This window comes from Protopterus annectens, chromosome 9.part0 (genome assembly GCF_019279795.1).
Source record: "Protopterus annectens isolate FY-2018-M chromosome 9.part0, PAN1.0, whole genome shotgun sequence".
Classification (NCBI taxonomy): Eukaryota; Metazoa; Chordata; order Ceratodontiformes; family Protopteridae; genus Protopterus; species Protopterus annectens.
In genome coordinates, this window is record NC_056743.1 from 725,816,297 (window position 1) to 725,834,593 (window position 18,297).

Consider the following 18,297-nt stretch of genomic DNA (forward strand, 5'->3'; position numbering starts at 1 on the left):
TGGGGGGGGGTTTAGCATAGTGGTTAAAATCTTTACTTTATAACCACAAGGTGCAAGGTTTGATTCTGACATCAGATTATTGACTAGGCTTAAAATGGCCCTTCAAGGCAGTTAACCTAGTATTCTCCTGTGAATCAGTGCCAAAATATGTTGACACCCAGAATTTCTATACTAGGAGTTTTGAAGGTCTTGAACAGAATCTTCCTATGGATGCTGAGACTTTCTTTTGTGTTAACCTACAATGGGGAGAGAAGCTTTCAGATGTGTGCCAGTCAATTCTCATAAATAGCATTAACTATTTCACCAAACTTAATTCCTGCTGTTGAGAGAACCTGAAGATTGTGAGAAAAAATCCTATTGTGGCGAGTGGTGCTGAAAAGTGAATATACTGTCTTCCACAGGTGTAAAAGGCTCATTTTTAATTTATAAGGAACCTTTGCAGGTATCAATGTAGGTGATGGCTAACCAAGACATGCTGAAGCTATATTAGCCCCCAATAATGTACCATAAGTACTGAAGACTTCTTTCCTGTTGCAAAAAGAATGTCTTCAGACAACCTTCTGTAGTTCTCCTCTATAGCAGGGAAAACAAACAGATATACACTCAAGTTGAGTGAATTGTACTAGACTATGGCAAGATTTCAGTCTCTCCCCTCTTTGAAACCTGCAGCAGAGGCTTCTGAAGTTTCTCCCAGCAAACCTGCAGCTCAGATATAAGACAATCACAGAGATGACAGGAGGAACCTGTTTCTTCTTAAATTTCAGTACTGATGTCAGTTGAAATGCCCCCAGCTCTAAAAGAATTAACTTCTTTTCCATATCACTAGCAGTTGACAAAACTGATGCACCCATCTCTAGTGAAGTATATAAGCACCTAAACTGCCAGGGGTCTATGACATTTTGCCGAAAATGTCTGACATAGGGTCCAAATCACCGAAAATAGTACTGACAGTGTATATGCCCTTTTCCCCCACTGTAGTGTGATCTCAGAGTGAGAATATTAAAGTGGGGGTACAACTGGGGGTATGGGGGGCATAGCCCCCCACCTACTCAGGTTATAAACTACTTACTAACCCTTTTAATAGGGACTGCTCAATAGACAACAATACTAGACAATATTAAACTGTACTGGGTGGGGGGGGGGCTGTGCCCCTTACTTTAATATTCTCACTTCGAGATTGCACTACAGTGGGGAAAAGGGCAGATACACTGTCAGTACTATTTTTGGCAAAATGGATTTTTGGTGATTCTGACCCTGTGTCAGAACTTTTCGGTGAAATGACACTGATCCACTGCCAGAATCCATAGGTAATGAGAGCTTTTCATAGGACCATAGGATCATTTACTAAGCTATTGGCCCTGAGGCCTTTACAAGCCTAGCCAAGAATTTAGCCCATGTTCTGACAAATCAGCACCTAATGCCCCTGTCCAGCAGGGACACAGGTGGAATCCCTGTATTTTCTGCTTCCCATCCAGTTATCCAGGTTGCAGTTACAAAGGGTTATTGTGGTACTCTGGTTGATGTGGAGAAGGAGTCTGTTCCACAGAAGGGGAGTCTCTGGGACACAAAACTATCCCACCAAAAAGGTCTACTGATGTCACAGACCAAGTCGAGGTCACTCGTGCGGGTTATTTGAGTGGAACCTGACTTGTGGATATACAGCAGTCCCATCAAGGCAGGGTCTGAGATTGCTTTGTATGCCAAACAGAGGTCACCTTTGAGGAGTCTGTATGAGACTGAGTAGCAGGACAAGGCTTTCAGCCTATCTGTGTAGGGTAGATGCTTGAGGCCCTGGATTCTCCTGGTGAGAAACCTCTGTGGTCTCTCCAGCTGCTGCATGTTCTTTGTGAGGTACATGCCAAAAGGGGCACTGTATTCTATAATGGGTCTTATAAGGGAAGAATACAGGGATGTTATGACCTCCTTGTCCCTGTATGAGATACCCTTACTAATGAGGTGAGTCATGTAGAAAGCTTTTCGTATAACAGAGGCAATATGGTTGTCAAAAGTCAGTTTGCTATCAACCTGGGTGCCCAAGTCCCTCACAACTGACTGCATGCCTAGTAACTTGTTATTAATGTGGTAATTTGTGGGATGCCACTCTCCTCAAAAAGGATGATGGTGCAGTTTTTGGCCTTCAGTTTGAAGCTATGTTTCTGGCACCAATCGTTTGTTTGGGTGAGACCCTCTTAGAGGATGTCCACATCATTAGGGGAATTGATGCCAGCAGCCAGCTCGCAGTCATCTGCAAACCTGGTCAGCCATAGCTTACTGGTTTTGGCCTGCACCTCAGAAAAGTATATCTCAAACAACAGAGGCCCCAAGACTGATCCCTGGGGTACACCGCTCATTATGGGTCTACCGCTTGAGGTGGCTTCCCCTATTTTGACTAAGTGGGTTCTATCAGTGAGCCAGTTTGCTACTCATCTGGTAACATATGGATTGATGCCTAGTTGAGAGAGTTATCTATTATACCTGAGTGGGGAATAGTATAAAAGGCTTTGGCCAGGTCAAGATAGGCAGTGTGCACTGCCTTCCCCTCTTCCATGGCTTTGGTGACTGTCTCAAAGTCGACCAAATTTAACAGGCATGACCTCCCTTTGACAAAACCAAACTGTGTGGGATCAAGTGTTTGGAGGCTGCCAATGTCCTCTTTAATGAGGTCCATGATAATCTGCTCTATGGCCCTGCAGATCAGGCTAGTTAGGCTGATGAGTTTATAATTTCCTGAATCGGTGGACACTCCACCTTTGTGTAAAGGGATGACAGTAGCTGTCCTCTACTCATCTGGGATGAAGCCGGTTCTCAGGCTTTGGTTGAATAGGGTGTCTAAAGGTGCTGCAAGTTCCTGCCTAAGTTCATGTAGGATGCAGCCTGGGATGCTATCAGGTTCCATGGAGGCTGTATTTATTTGCCTTTGAGATAGCAGTGATGACTTGCTCCCTGGAGATAAAGGGAGGAAGGCAGGTGTTGGAGGTGTCCTGATTTACTGATGGGGGGACAGAGGGTTAAAGTTTTCACTGAACCTGTCTGCCAGCAGGTTGGCTATATCTATGGCATTTGTGTATGTTGTGTCCTTGACCACCAGTTCTGTGCAGATCTGAGTGCTTCCTTTGAGATTGCAGACATATGTGAAGAAGGTCTTATGATTGTCTTTAGTAGATGTGGCCAGTTTGGACTCAAAGTTTGCTTTGGAGGATTTCACTAGTGCTCTTATTTGCTTGTTCAGGCCAAGGAGAGATTGCTTCCAGTTAGACACCTGCTCCTTCTTGGTCCTGGACAGCATTTTTTTTCCATTTTATTATAGAGTTTATTTATTGCAGATGTCCACCAGTTAGGTTTACTCTTCCTTGAGGAGAAGGATTTTGTACTGTTGGGTATTCCTGATTCCATGCAGCTATATAAATGCTTGAATAGTACTTTGGTGTAGGTCTGGATATATGTGCCATTTCTTATGGAGGGAAGGGGACTGTGAAGCTGTTTATACCCTCCCTCAGGAGGCTGTAATCAGCTTTGGAGAAGTTTTTTTCTTTGACCCTAGCTGGGGGGGTGTCGGGGGGAGATGATGACTTCGAAAGTGACCGCTTTGTGGTTGGATGTTACCAGGGAGTATGACATTGTAGGGATGCTGCAGTGTTTACTCATGTTGGGTAATACCAAGTTGAAGATATTTTCACCTCTTGTGGGGGTGTCGACTAGGTGGCCCAAGGCATTTGCATTGACAAAATCAAGGAATCTCTGGGCATTTGTGTTTTGGCATGAGTAATTCTTCCAGTTGATGGTTGGAGAGTTAGTCACCCAGGATTAGAGTAAAGGGTTGAGTCTTGATAGAGTCGAAGAGGTCCACATAGGTGGACTGGGCATCTTGAATCAAAGTTGGGGGCCTGTAGCTAGGTATGATTTGAATAGGGGTCTTGTCAATGGTTAACTGCGCCTGGAGTGTCTCCTGTGCATCATGCTGTTTGACCAGCCTGGAGGTCTGCATATCTTTCATATATATTGCAATTTCACCTCCTTTTGCTTGTTGCCCACGGTTTGGGGTCTGAATGTATGATAGGATGAGTAACCTGGTATGGCTGGGATGCTCTCTGCAGCTTTGAACCAGGTTTCTGAGACTATACAAATGACAGCATCTTCCAAGGTTAAGAATGCTTGCAGCGAGTGCAGTCTCATGTTTAGACTCCTAGCGTTTAGCAGCATGATCTTTAATTTGCATTTTGATGAAAACTTCTTGTAGTTTTGACCTCATGGCATTGCCTAAAAAAGGCACTATGGGGGAGGCAAGAGCCTTTGCCAGAAACCTGAAGCCCAAGGGAGACAGATGCAGGCCATCTCTGGCAAAGTACCGTGGTTTGTCACTCATGTCTTCCCAGGCTGTCAGGTACTGGCTCCCCTTGGAATGACAACAGAAACTATGCCAGTTGTTAAAGTCAATCATTTTCTGTTTGAACTGATGCATCATTCTGGGTGACGGTAGAATGCTGCTTAAGGCTGGGAACATACCTGCCTGGGACACACATTCAGTGAGCTCAATCATGTCTCTCTTCATATAGTCCAGGGAGGTAAGTCTCAAGTCATTCACGCCAACAGTGACTATGACAGAGTTATAACAGTGCCTGTTGTTGAGAGACTTGAGTGCATGGGTGATATGGCGGATTCTGGCACCTGACAACTAACCGTGACTTTCTCCTTATCCAGCCTGGTGAGGGGCACATCTGTGTGTCTCACAATGGAGTCTCCTATGACTAATATGTTGGGTTTATGTTTAGGCCTTAGTGGCTGTGAAACACAGGTGTGTGGACTATGTGTGGTGTGGTGGGCAATGGAGTTTGCTTATGTTTTTGCCTCAGAGGTCTCTCTTGTTTAGGTATGTTTTTGTTGAGGACATCCGCATATGTGGGTGTGTGTTGTGTAGGTGTGAGTGGTGTTTGAGGTGTGGTGTTTGTGTTGACAGCCTTCTCAGTGCCAGATATACTGGCTTGTGAGTAAGAGAGCATAGACTCTAGGTTCTTAATGTAATTGCATCTCTCACAATTTGTGTTCCTAGGTGGCAGTAGCAAAGGATTGTCAGTGTACATGAGGCAGTTGCTACACTGTGTCAGGATGCCCATATCAATCAGACTGGCAGGAGAAAACATAGGAAATTGTCCATCCATATTTGTCAGAATCTCAGGGAGAGAGGCCAGAGAGAGCTGAGGGTAAAGGGTGGAAGGTCTAAGAATAGTGCTACTAGGTGATCACACAAGTGCTTCTAGGGGAAAATATATAGCTGGAATACCTCACAAAGGGTTAAAAATGGTGCAGCTGTGGTGCATGACGTGCAAACAAGCGCAAACGCGGGGTTTAAATAATACAAAAAATAGAAGATTCTAGTATTTTATTTATTTATTTTACATTTGGTAACCGGGAAAGTCCGACTGGACAAAAGTCCTTTTTCAGCAGAGGCCCGGGGAGAAAAGCTCCAATTATAACACAGGTTAATAATACAACAATGACAAAAGATTCCATGAAATTACATGTGAACAGAGTGTAAAAATAAAGCTTTGATTCTACAATAGACAATAGATCAGTAAAACCATACACACGGTAGTACAGTTTATACTCAGTTTTACTGAATGATATAATTCTATGGTGTAAACATCAAACAGTACATTAGTAAAAACAATCAAAATTATATAATAGTATGGTGTATGCAACCAATGTTGTGATTTGACAGAAGGAGAGGTGTGGAAAGAACAGAGAGTGGCTTAATAAGAGACAGTAGAAAGAATAGAAGTCTCAACCTGATGATAAGGGAGGGGGACTTTGTCTAGGGATGAGTCAGAATAGGCTGGATTAGGATTAGCCTGGGGTGTCACACTGGCAAGCCCAATTAGTGTAGAGGTGTATTTTTAGAGTTTTCTTGAACAGAGATAAGGATGTTGCAGCTGTTATGTTAGTGGGCAGAGAGTTCCATTTCTGAGCAATATAGTTTGAGTAGAGGGAGGCCCCTGCAGAGTTGTTGGATTTAGTGACTTCAAGAAGAGGTTTGTTGTTAGAGCATAGAACTCTAGTACTGGAGTAAGAATGTATTAGGTTTTGTAATGCAGGGGTATTCTCGAGGTAGTTTAAAATCATATAGGTTACTGTGAGCTGAATGTACAGGAGAAGATGGGGAAGTTCTAGCCAGTTGAGTTGTTTAAGGGCTAGGCAGTGGTGTGTTTTGCAAGGGCTATTGGTGGCGAACCTTGCCATTTTGTTATAGCAGGTGTTAAGTTTAATTAGATCTAATTTTCTCAGATAGGTGAGAATGGGAGAGGCATATAGAAGTGCAGAAATAAGATGGGTTTATGCTATTTTAGCTCTGGTGCTGTTTGTGAGGAATTGTTTATTTCTATATAGTCCTCCCAGTTTTTTATGTAATTTCTTTCTGGTGAGTGAGATGTGGCTATCAAATCTCATTTTGCAGTCTATCTCTACACCTAGTAGCTTAGTGTGAGTGACTGGGAGATGGTTGTTTTGTTGTTAGAAAATATGGTAAATGAGGGTAGGGGTGTGGATTGATTCATAGGGCAGAAAATGAGAAGTTTGGTTTTATTTGGGTTAAGTATTAACTGGCAATTGGTGAGCCATTTTTCCACAGAAAGAAGACAGGCTTGAGTTTGGTTTTGCAGTTCCTGCAGGGAAGGAAAAGATCAGATAAGTGCTGAGTCATCTGCATATTGGATGACTGAGGCTTCTAGAGTAGAGGTATGGAGGTTATTAGTGAAGATAGAAAAGAGTAGAGGTCCAAGGATGGAGCCTTGGGGGACTCCTAAAGAGATAGGTAATAAAAGTGAGAGTTCTTGCCTCCATTGAACTGCTTGCTACCTGCCTGTCAAGTAGCTTTGGAACCAGGAAATGGAGGATGTACCAAGATTTAGTTCAGAGAGGAATTTAATCAGAATGTTATGACCGACCATATCAAATGCCTTGGAGAGGTCAAGAAAGACAGCAGAGATATAGTTGCCATTATTTTGGTGGTTATTAATTATGTGAGTGAATGAAATAAATGCAGTTGTGGTGCTGTGATGTGGCCTGAAGCCATGTTGAGTATTTGTGAAAAGGTTATTGGTATTAAGTTAGTCCATAAGTTGTTTGTGTATGCATCTCTCCAATAGTTTGGACAGAGGTGAGAGTCTAGCTATAGGTCGATAGTTGGTTAACTCTATTGAGTTACCACCTTTGTGGAGAGATATAATGTGTGAAATTTTACAGATTTCAGAAACTACATTTTCAGATATTGAACGGTTGATAAGAATGGATACAGGATAGGCAATGGCATCAGCAGCTATTTTCAGGAATTCTGCTGGTAGTTTATCGGCTGCTAGGGTGGTAGGTTTTAGTTTCTTAAGTAGCTTTTTAATAATGTCAGTAGAGACAGGTTGGAATGTTAAGCCTTCGGTAATGTCATGGTACTTGGGTATTTGGTTCAGGGATGGACAGGTTTGGGCATTAGCAAGAGCAAGAATGGATTTGTTGAAGAATTTGTTAAAAGTTGTGGGAAGTGTCAGTTGAGGTAGGGGTGGGAGTGCCTGATTTTCCAGGGAGGAAAATATTAATAGCTGTTCAGAATTCTTTGGGGCTATTTTTGTATTTGGTTTGTATGTTATGGTAATAGTTAATTTTATCTAGTTTTACACATTTCTTTACTTTATTACGAAGTTCTAGATATGCCTGCTTGTCTCTGCGGGAACTGGTATTATGCCAGTGGGTCCATGCCTTGTCTCTGGATTTTAGAAGAGACCTAGTATCTTTACTCATTCAGGGAGCATAGTTGGATTTTACTCTGATAGTTCTGGATGGGGCTTGGAAGTTAAGGATATCTAGGAAGGTAGAGTTGAAGTATTGTACAGCTTTGTTAAGATTCAGGATTTTAAGGGGAGACCAGTTACATGTCTGTAGTACTTTAATAAAGTTGGTTGAGTTGAATTTCTTCTTGTTTCCTATTGTCTGGTAAGTGGTGGGCTTTTCTTGATATGCATGGTGTCTTATTACAAAAGTTGGTAGGTGGTCACTTAAGCTGTCAGGGAGGCAACCAGATTGACTGATAAGTTCAGGCCTGTTTGTCAGAAACCAGTCAAGTACTGAATGTCTTTTGGTGGATTTATCAATTCTAGTGGGAGACTGGATGATTTGGGAAAAATCATGGAGGTTGGTGAAGTTGGTGGGAGAGTAAGAGTTACAAGTTAACCAATCGATGTTGAAGTCCCCCATGATGATGGTTTCTTGATGTAGGCTGTCAGAGGCCCATTGACGTAGAGTCTCCAGAATGGGAATGTTATTCCCAGGGGGTAAATAGCAGCCAATTATAACAACACTTTTCTTGGGGTTAAGTATTAGTATTGCAATTAAAATTTATTTCTGTATTGGATAAGTGTGGAATCTCAATATTTAAGTTTTCTATGTTTAGTTCATTTGGAAATAGTAAAGCTACCCCCACCTCCTTCTTTGGAGGTATGATCATTCCATAATATATTACAGCCCAGTGGTAGAATTTCATTACTGGAAGTGGTGGGTTTAAGCCAGGTTTCAGTTAGTAATACTAGGTCAGGTGAATATAAGGAAAGATTGGCATGAAGGTCATGGACTTTATTGCTAATGCTTCTAACATTCATGTTTAATATGAGAAGGTCATTGGGTTTTCTGGGTAAGTGGAATGAGTTAAGAGATGGATTATAGTAATTTAAGAGGATGATATTGACAGAAGGGCCTGGATTATAATGGATGTCTCCACTTAGAGTGAGTGGGGCTGCAATATATACTGTGGTTCTTAAGAGGTTAGTGATGTACTTGTCAGATTTAGAGGATAGTTTGTTGATATGGTGGGAGGCTAGGGTGAGTTCAACAGTATGGGTTATATGTGTATGTGTATGATAGAAGGGGAGATGGGGAAACTGGGTGGCATAGATTTTGAGTAGAAGTGACTTGGTATGGTACAGAATTGTGGTGTAAATTGTGATACCTGGTAGTGTGAGTAAGTAGTGTGAGGGCTGTTATTAGTATTGATGTTGTGTAAATATTCCTGTGGAGCATGATGTGATTGCATCAGTGTGTGTGTGGATAGAGGTATGTGTGCTGTTAGCACAGTGTGTATTGTGGAGTGTGGTGGGTGTTGGATATAATGGCTAAGAGGGAGCTGTGTATTCCTGCTTGGTTGTATTACTTATGTTGTGAATGTGGAGTGACTATTGAGCTATCAAGAAGGGATAGAGTGGGAGTGGTGAGGTCATGTGTGTGTACCGAATGATGATTGGATGGAGGTGGGGTGTGGGATGGTCTTTAGAATATAAATTTAGGGAGAGTAGGGGTGGGTGTGAATGGGGGTGTGGTAGGGGAGCGGAGTGAGCCCAAGTGCAGCGAACACAGACCGTGATCTTGTAACACTGAACACAGAGCGTGATCATAGTAACACAGAAATCTAGCCAATCCTGTTTGTCCCTGCTTTTACAATCAGTCTGAGCCAGGCAAGATCCAGGCAGCCCTGCTATTTTCACTAGCAGAGAAGATAGGCCCCTATCAACACAAGATGGCTGCCAGAAACACAGAAGGCAAAAACAAACAGCTCTGGATTCCGCAAACCTGTATCCAGACTATGCTACTCAATTTAAGGGTTAGGAACACAGTAACACTCACAAAAAGGCACAGATTAACCACTTACAGACAAAAACGGAACTCACAGTATGAAAAAATACAGTTAAACAATAATGAAATACAGTTAAACAGTAATGAATTGCAGTAAATAGCAATGAACTACAGCTAAACAGTAATGAAATGCAGTTGAGTAAATTGTTTTAAAATGGTGCACGTGATAAATTGGCTCACAATCACAACAGTAAAAACAGCTCAAATAAAGCAGCAATTCAGTAGAATACTGTCATCAATTTAATAAGGCTACAGACAAGCATTAACAAATGCAGCAAACTAGATGCAGTTAAACACCAAAGTACAAGCAGCAAAATAAAGTAGGAAGAGGCACAATATTTTCTTTTACATAATCTGCCCTCTTGATTTTGACTTTCTCTAACATCACAAGTTGAATTTTGGTATTTCATCTTGGACTTGGTTCTTTAGAGAAAAAGTCCAATGCCTTTTCTGCAAGAAGTGAAGTCAGCAGCATTCGTCTTGAGATTTTTGTGGCCTTCTTAAACTTAATGCACTGCATTATACAAAATCATAAACATTGCGATCATACTCTAAACAGAACAGACATTATAAATGGAAATCTTTATGGGGTGTGTGATGCCCGTGCACTGGCCCAGTAATCAAGGAGCCTCAATCCTCACCACTAACATGAGTGAAGGGCATCCACATTGAGAAAGATAACAAATACACACACAATAAAGTACAATTTCCCTTAGGGGCACACATAGATCACGGTCAGTCTGGGGCTTGTTTCTCCCTTTCTCTCCAGATCTCCAATAAGACTCCCCAGTGGCACAGCTATAGGGTACAGGTCTCAGCCTTGTGGGTCAAGCTAAAACCTCCAGCACCCTCTGTTCAACCAGTGCTTTGTGTCCCTGCCCAAGTAACTGACACACACACTAAGATATAAGTTATAAACAAACATACAAATGCTCCTGGGGAAGGCTGGCACAGGTTCTCCAGCTATGCCCCTTCCTGCTAGTCTATACAGTAGTACCAGCTGCCATCAACCACTAATATCAGCTACTAATAAGGCCCTTACCAAAGGGTGAGCAATTTCACTGTGTAATATTACTGATATCTCAAATAGTAAGTGTGACTGAGCAGCAAGACTATTGGAGTGGCCTTGTACAGTATCACTATATACATGCAATGTACTCTAGAGCTTAAATTATCTCCACACAAAACAGCCACAGTTGAAAGGTTTAAAAAATATTTAATAATAAATAATAAAAACACAAGACAATACTTCTTACTGCACAGTGCTAGTCAAGAGTTCAGACATCACAGGAAAATGTTTACAATAATACTGTAGAATAGTTCTGACAAATATAGAAAACAGCTAGACTAAACTTACTATTTTCTATCTTTTCCTAAGAGCAATCACAGTTCTAAATAAGCTTACACATAGAGCAGAGCAAAAGCAGAGTACTGGTGAGTTGTTGTTTGTTGTCAGCTTTAGACAAAATCCAAAAAATGCTCTCTCTGACAGTCTTTTAAATTAATACATCACTGCTGACTCATTTTAGATTACATCATTCTTCTCTGGCTTCCCAGGCTAACAGAAACTTAGAGTTTAATATAGCTTTGATCTTGCACCTGGTCAGGAAACCACAGCAATTAAAGACATTATATATGTAAAATCTAGCAATTAACTCTGGTCTCTAAACAATAGAAAGAATCTGCTGGTCCAGACATCATGGCTCCGAGTTTGAGATCTAACAGTCATACAAGGCTTGACTTATCAGCTTTCTTCCAGCAGAGTGCACTGTTACATTTTTGACGTTCAACATTTAACATAATTTTCTTCCATTTAAGAGAACAAGTCTGTGGCTTATATTAATATTGACAAATGACAGAATTATCTACAAAATTCTATCTAGCTAGGCTGGCAGCCTTCACATATCCCCCCCCTCTCCCCGGAGAACTCAAGCTAGTTTTTCAAGTGACCCTTGAGAAACGTTGCTTGAGAGGGTTAGGTCTGAGTATACCTTACCCCATTCCCTGTCTTGAGAGCCCATCTGGGTAGGCATTGTTAAACCCACTGTGGTGCTGCATTGACATATCATATGCTTGCAACCCTTGGCCCCATCTTAGCAACTTGGCATTTTGCTGGCTGGCTTGGTGTAACCATGTTAGGGGATTATCATCTGTAACTACAGAGAATTTTCTTCCATACAGATAAGGCTGAAGTTTCTGCAGTGCCCACACTATGGCTAGACATTCATTTTCTACAGCTGTATAGCATTATAGCATTCCTCCCTGGGTTGAAGCCTATGACCAAGATAAACAACTGGGTGCTCTTCTCTCTCTGAAGTAATCTGGCTAAGTAAAGCCCCCATCCCATGGTTCAAAGCATCCACCTGCACAACAAATACTTTGCTGTAATCTGGACTGGCTAACACAGGGGGGTCCTTCCAAAGCTTCTTTAAGCTTCTGGAATGCCTGTTCAAATGCTGGGGTCCACACTACCTTATCTGGCCTGTTTTTCCTTGTCAGGTATGAGAAAGGAGCAGCTTTGGCACTATAACTGGGGATGAACTTTCTGTAGCAGGCTGCTGTCAATAAGAATGCCCTCACCTGCTTTTTGGTAACAGGTGCAGGCCATGATTGAATGGCTTCCACTTTGGCAGGTTCTGGCCTGATCATACCACTCCCCACTCTATGTCCCAGGTAGGAGACTTCTGCCATACTCATCTGACAATATGTTTGGCTTAATGGTCAACCCTGCTCTCTGTAGTCTGCCCAGCACCTCCGTTACATGCTGAAGGTGCTCTTGCCAGGAATGGCTGTAGATGGCAATATCATCTAGGTAAGCAAGGGCAAACCCTCCTGTTCCTGCTAGGATATGATCTCCGAGCCTCTGGAAAGTCTCTGGAGCATTTTTCATCCCAAGGGGCATTTTTGTGAACTCATACAAGCCAAAAGGAGTCACAAAGGCTGATCTCTCTCTAGCACTGGGAGTCAAGGGCACCCACTAGTAACCCTTGGTAAGATCAATGGTAGTAAGATACTTAGCCCCACACAGCTGCTCTACGGCCTCATCTGTACTAGGCATGGGGTAAGCATCTGACTCTGTGTGGCTATTTAATTTCCTGCAGTCCACACAGAACCTGGTGCGGCCATCCTTCTTGAGCACCAGCACCACTGGGGAGGCCCAAGGACTGTTGGACTTGAATGACCCCTAGTTCCAACATCTCCTATATCTTCTTCCCTCAGAGTCTGTTTGACTCTCTCAGGCACCCTATAAGGGGCCTGCCTAATAGGCCTTTGGGGTCCTGTATCCACCTGGTGCTGCACCAGGTGGGTGCACCCTGGTTTCCCAATGAACATGTCCCCAAACTCCTATAACACTGCTCAGATTTCTCAAACCTGGGTAGGAGATATCTGCTGGGACATTGCTACCCCTTCCATTGAGGTTTCAGTCTGAGTCTCACTGAGGAGATCAGTCAACAGATCTCCCTCAGACTCCTTCTGCAGTCCACTGCAAATACTCTGCACAAGGGCCACCCTATCATGGTAAGGTTTCATCATGTTAACATGGTACAATTTGTGCTCCTGCCTCCTGTCTCCTGTCTAGCAGTTCTACCATGTAGTTAACATCACTTACTTTTCTTACCACCTTGTAGAATCCTCCCAAGCTGCTTACAGCTTGTTTGTCTGACAGGAACGAGAACCATTACCTGCTGCCCCACAGCATACTCTCTAGCTCAAGCACTCCTGTCATAACATACCCTTTTTTGTTGTTGGGCTTCTGCCAGGTTCTCCTGGGCCAAGCCTATGAGTTCCCTGAGCCTTGTCCTGAGGTTTAGGACATATGCCACAACAACAGCAACAGACTCCTTGGGAAATTCACACTCACCTTCCCACTCATCATGAATTAAATCTAGAGGTCCTCTCACCCGATGCCCATACAGCAACTCAAATGGTGAAAACCCTGTGGATTCCTGGGGAACCTCTCTGTAAGCAAACAACAGATGGGGCAAGTATTTGTCCTACTCCCTCTTAAACTGGTCTGCAAATACCCGTAGCATGTACTTGATTGTAGAGTTTAACCTCTCAACAAGACCATTAGTCTGGGGATGGTAGGGGCTGGTCTTTGGGTGCTTCACCCCACAGTACTTCCAGAGACAAGCCAGCAGGTCTGACATGAAATTGGCACCTCTGTCAGTCAGTATTTCTTTTGGGGAAACCTACCCTGCTGAAAATCTCTAACAAAGCATTTGTCACATTTTCTGTCTCAATGAAGGCAAAGACACTGCCTCAGGGTATCTTGTAGCATAATCTACTGCCACTTGGATATACTTTTTCCCTGTGGAACTTGGGGTACTCAGAGGCCCCACAATATCCATAGCTACCCTCTGAAATGGCTCCTGAATCACAGGCAAAGGCATCAAAGGAACTCTCACCTTGTCTCCTGCCTTGCCTACCTTTTGGCACTGCTCATAGGTCCTGCAGTACCCTGTTACATCTCTGGAAATTCCAGGCCAATAGAAATTCTGCATAATCAGTCTCTTTGTATGCTTTATGCCCATATGACTTGCAAAGGGAATATCATGGACTATGGCTAGAAGCAGCAGATGATACACTCTAGGCACTATCAACTGCTGTATTCTCTCACCTTCTAGCCCTCCCTCATGGGGTCCACTTTATATACAGTAACCCTTTGTCTCAGTATACAGATCCCCCCTTCCCTTGGGAATCAGGTGCCTCACTAGCTACCTGCCTCAGGCCTTGCATTGTAGGGTCTGAGAGCTGAACCTGCCTAAACTCTCTCTTTGTAACCTTTCCCAGCTTCTCTTCCACAGGAAGTCTGGAATCTTCTGACAGCTGTGCCTCACTGCCAGCCTGGGTACTACTACTCACCTGAGGAAGTTGCATTGGCAACGAATAAAATCCAGTTCTTATTGTTCAGTTTGCCCTTTGGAGTTTTTTACTACAGCATCGAGTGCCTTATAGTGACGTTGGCTCTTTTCTACTGTGGATTCTTCTTGCCTGCTTGTTGCTTTTTTGGAGTTTTACTACTACTCACCTCCACCTTTGCAATCACTCTGTCCAAGGGAACATGAGAACTCAAAACCAGCTGTGGCTCACCTTCAGTATCACTGCTACAGAGTAGCTCCCTCCCTGAGGTAACCACCTCACCAGTCCTGGCTACAAGTATGTGGTCTGTCTGGGTCTCCCCCAGGCTACCAGACCCACATGCTTGCCTTGAAGCCTGACTCCTTGTAACTGCATAAACGCATTGTACTGCCTCATCAAAACCTTCCCTATCAGGACATCTGCAGGATGGTAGTTCAGAACCCCTGTTGTCTCAAGACAACCTACTATTGGCATTTTGTCTTTCCCACTTACTCTCTCTCTCAGCTTTGGTTCCCCACCTTGCCCTCATGGACATCTATATGCCACATGGCCCCCTGGCTGCATTCAAAACATTTAACCCTAGGTTCTGGACATGTACCTGGACTAGTGGCTTCCAGTACTTCTGGAAGATTCTGTTGGGGCAGTCTGGGTTGACCATCATGGGTTCCTTTAGACCCATGACCAGTACTGGGGGTCCCTTTCCTGTGAAGGAATGCCCTGCTTGCTAGGTATAGGTCTCCCTTCTTCCCTAACTCATCTGAAGTAGCACATTGTCTATCAGCTAACCAAATCCTCATGCCCTCAGGCAAAGTGCTAAGGGCATGTTCTGTCACCAAAAGGTCTGCAGCCCTTCAGAAGTGGTAACCTGACATCCACTCATCTACCTATGAAAATAGGTGCTCAGTTCAGCAACATATTCACACACATTGTCATCTGCCTTGCGTGTATGCTCACAAAATGTTTCCTATAAGTTTCAGGTGTTAGCTTAAAAAATTCTAACAGACAATTCTTATCAGGAGTATAATCAAAAAATTAATGATCAGAAAGATTAGACAACAAAGTTACAGCTTTACCATGAAGTAAGGGGGACAGGAACCGTACCCAGAGCCTTAGGTCAACATCATACTGTTTACATACCCTCTCAAACATGTGAATGAAACTATCAAAATTATCCCCCTCTGTAAACTGAGGAAGAAATTTACTGACCTTTTGTGCTTCTGGGGTCCGGTTACAACCTTCCCCATTACCTCCATGACTCTGGCGAAGAGTCAGCATCTCCTTTTCGTGCTGCCTCTGCCTTTCATTCTCCTCAGCTTCCAAGCTTAGCAGTTTCTCATTCACCTCAGCCTGTAGACATCTCAGTCTCTCTGCTGATTCTATTTCCAAACGCCTGGCCTCCAACTCAAGTCTGTTTAGCTCCAGATGGATTTTTAAGTCTTCTGCAGAAAGGTTGAGCTGTCCATTCTCTGAATGTTGTACATCTCCACGGCCAGTTTGATCGCCCTCCTGATTGCTGTTTTCTGATGTAGCTGTGACCAAAGCTGCAATCATGTCTGCTTTAGTCAGGTTTCCATGCACCAGTCTCTTAGCCTGGCACATCTCAGCCAACTGGCTCCTTGACAGCTTGCTATACTCCTCTGCTGACATACTTGCCTGCGGTCACTGACTAACTAAACTAACAAAAGAAATATAACAATTGTGATCTGAACTCTGAATATTCACTGCTGATTTAGAGTACAAAAACACCTTCAGTGATCACTGTACACAAGCAACAGGAATTCACTATCCACACCACTACAAGCCAATCGCCAACCAATTAATATGTGGTGTGGATATCCCACCACTGCAAACCAATTAATATGTGATGCCCATGCACTGGCCCAGTAATCAAGGAGCCTCAATCCTCAACACTAACACCAGTGAGGGGTGTCCACATTAGGAAGGATAACAAATACACACAGTAAAGTACAATTTCCCATAAGAGCACACAGAGATCACAGTCAGTCTGGGACTGGTTTCTCCCTTTCACTCCAGATCCCCAATAAGACTCCCCACTGGCATAGCTATAGGGTACAGGTCTCAGCCTAGTGGTCAAGCTAAAACCTCCAGCACCCTCTCTGCCCACCCAGTGCTTCATGTCCCTGCCCAAGTAGCTGACACACACACACACACACTTTAAGATATTAGTTATGTACAAACACACACACTCCTGGGAAGGCAGGCACAGGTTCTCCAGTTATGCCCCTTCCTGCCAGTCTATAAGGTAGTACCAGCTGCCACCAACCACTATCAGCTACTAATAAGGCCCTTACCAAAGGGTGACCATTTTCACTGTGTAATATTACTGATATGAAAAACGATCCCAAAGCCACAAACTAAGAAAAAGACGTAGTGCTGGAAAATAAACAGTTCAATTCCAAAGCCATAAAAAATACAGGTTTAATACAAAACAAGCAATACAATCCAGTAAGCGTATAAGCGCTTTCATCTTAAACTCTCTAAAACTTCTTCAAATACAATTTGTAACAGTTTCAGCACCATTTAAATAAACTCAGCTGGTCATATGACCTTTTTTTAAATTTTAAATTGACATTCCCCTTATTTTACACATCCCTATATAAAAAATGCATGTATTAGTCATTAATTCATCTACTAATTCAAGTTAATAGTGCCATTTTTGGAGCAATTCATATAGTTACCATGTATAATAATTAATACTAGATAAAAGAAGGAAAGGTAGTTAATAAGCAATAGCGATCAGCATCTTATCTATTGATTCATCTCTCCCATGCCTTCAATGTCAGGATAGGGGCAATACTGACATGATCATTTAATCCTGGATGTCTATATGCTTCTAAATTAAGTTGCCATTTTAATTCATGTTGCTCCAGGATTACTGTCCAGAGACCCCCGCTTTTCCTTCTCCACTCATTCCAATACACTAAATTTGAAGGAATGGTTAGGATGTTCATTTAGATGCCTAAACAGTGCATTAGTGTTTTTTTTTTCTTTTTTAATTTTGTATAATTGTTCATAAATACGATTTCGGAGCTTCTGTTCTGTTTTTCCTAAATAAAACACTTCACATACCTGGCATTTTGCGATGTAAATTATATCTGTGGTATCTCAAATGTATTTAACCCTTATGTTCAGTTTCTTACCCTTTAATTTGATGTGTACCCTCGAGGATGTGTTTGCAGTAACTACATCTCCCACATTTTGTCATCCTGTTGTTATAAGAACTTGTTCCTTTTCTTTTTACTACAACCATATTTTTTATGTTACTACCTCTTCTATAAATGATAGCTAGTGTGTCCCCGTGATCATTAATTATGTTTGGATGTTCATATAGCACTTTTCAGTTCTTAGTCAATATACTTTTTATATTACCACTAGCTACATTAAAAATGGTAATAAAAGCATTAGTGTATCTTTTGTTGTTGCTATGTTCTCCATTAGTACTAACAATTACCTCATTTTGTGAATTCTTTCTCAGGATCAGTTGATAAAACCCATTTTTCCTTTTAGATGTAACTTCTAAGGTTAGCTCATTTAATAACCCCAAAGGGTAACCTCTTCTAGTTAACATCCCTACTAGGGTATCCGCTTCCTTATAATAGTCTTCATCTAATGTATTCATTCTGGCTGCTCTCACCAACTAGCCCTCTGCCACAGCCCTTTTCTGTTTGAAGGGGTGGCAGCTAGAAAAATGGAGTAACATGCTGGAGTAAGTTGGTTTTCTATATATACATACTCCTTGAAGTCATAATT